Here is a 1,431-nt window from a genome sequence, read left to right as displayed (position 1 = left end):
GAAAAACCGCTGCTGAAGGTCTAAGAAAGCAAGCAAAAAAAATGAAATCCCACAGTGATAAGTCACATCCACCAGCCAATATTGGAGATAACGTCATGATACCCATTCCCGATGTGGACAAGTCTAAAGTTGACCTAATTGGCGTTGTTATTGATATCACTGATGAGGGGCTGTACAAAGTTGGAACGAAACATGGAATTCTTCAAACACTATATTGCAGAAACTCTAGTATTACTTTGAACCCCCACACCCCGGCTGCTTGGGTTTGGCCTGATCTTGAACCCGGCAAAACTAGTTTATCCGTACGCTACCTGGCCAAACTAGTTCAGCCTAACAATTCAACCAGGCTAATCTGATTTATCCTAACGCTGTTAGGCGAAACCAGTTCAGCCTGTAATCAATAAGGCTAAACTAGTTGATCCTAGGGCGCTCAGGAAAAACTAGATCATCCTAGTCCAAACTAGTTTGTCCTATAATCGGGTTTGTCCGGTAACATATGCATAAACAAGCAATAAATTACTTAGGCATAATCAAAGTATAGGCACGCGAAAAACAGCGAGTATGTCGATAGTCGAAAAACTGTCGCTATATATGTTACTAGAAGTTTTCCAGGTAGGTAACACTGTCAAGGACCATTCAAGTATAACTAAAAGTCTGCTAGTACATACACTCCTATCAAAATACATACCTAGGTACCTACTATTACTGCATTGGTATAGCAGGGTTGGTTTGATGTTTGTGAATTCAATGGTTTGTGTTGCTGCTTTTGAGCTTGTCAAACCTGATCCTCAAGGCATATGTTTTGCATAAGCAGCAGTTGAAACTAAATGATGGGATCGTCAATCAATAATTTTTAACCCTCACTTTGTATATTCAACAGAAATAATTCAAATTAATAATTAGGGAGTATATTGACCGGATATGCGGCAACGTTATACAATTTGAAGGAATGTTTCTATTGATTAATTATCAGCGGCCAACATAATGAACTCGGTCTGGATGTTGTCTCATCCTGTTGTTAAACTATTGCTTGAAAATATTCAGTCTTCAAATAACACGCTTTCCATGTGTTTAATATCCGGGGGGATATTATTAAACTGCACTGAGTGGAGAACGGCCTCATTCCCCAAATTATGGCCTGGACGCTCAGATGCGGGTGAACTAAAGACGTTTTATTCAATAGTCCCTTTATTCTACTTTTTGTACAGTTTATATACAGAATGATTGTGCACATTGCAATTACCTACTCTACATATTTTGATGACAACGTTATTAATAGTATCATTGAATAATATTCAGATTTATTATTCAATGATAGTATACAATTTCCTACAACCATTGAATAATAAATCTGAATAGAAAGACAACGCAATGCTTTTTGAAGGGTCCACTTTAACGGAGTTTCTCCGTAGGTTGCCCTCTGGGACAAAC

The sequence above is a fragment of the Photinus pyralis genome, unplaced genomic scaffold (genome assembly GCF_008802855.1).
Source record: "Photinus pyralis isolate 1611_PpyrPB1 unplaced genomic scaffold, Ppyr1.3 Ppyr1.4_LG4, whole genome shotgun sequence".
NCBI classification, from domain to species: domain Eukaryota; kingdom Metazoa; phylum Arthropoda; class Insecta; order Coleoptera; family Lampyridae; genus Photinus; species Photinus pyralis.
The sequence above is the reverse complement of the archived record's forward strand: the minus strand, read 5'-3'. Positions refer to the sequence as shown.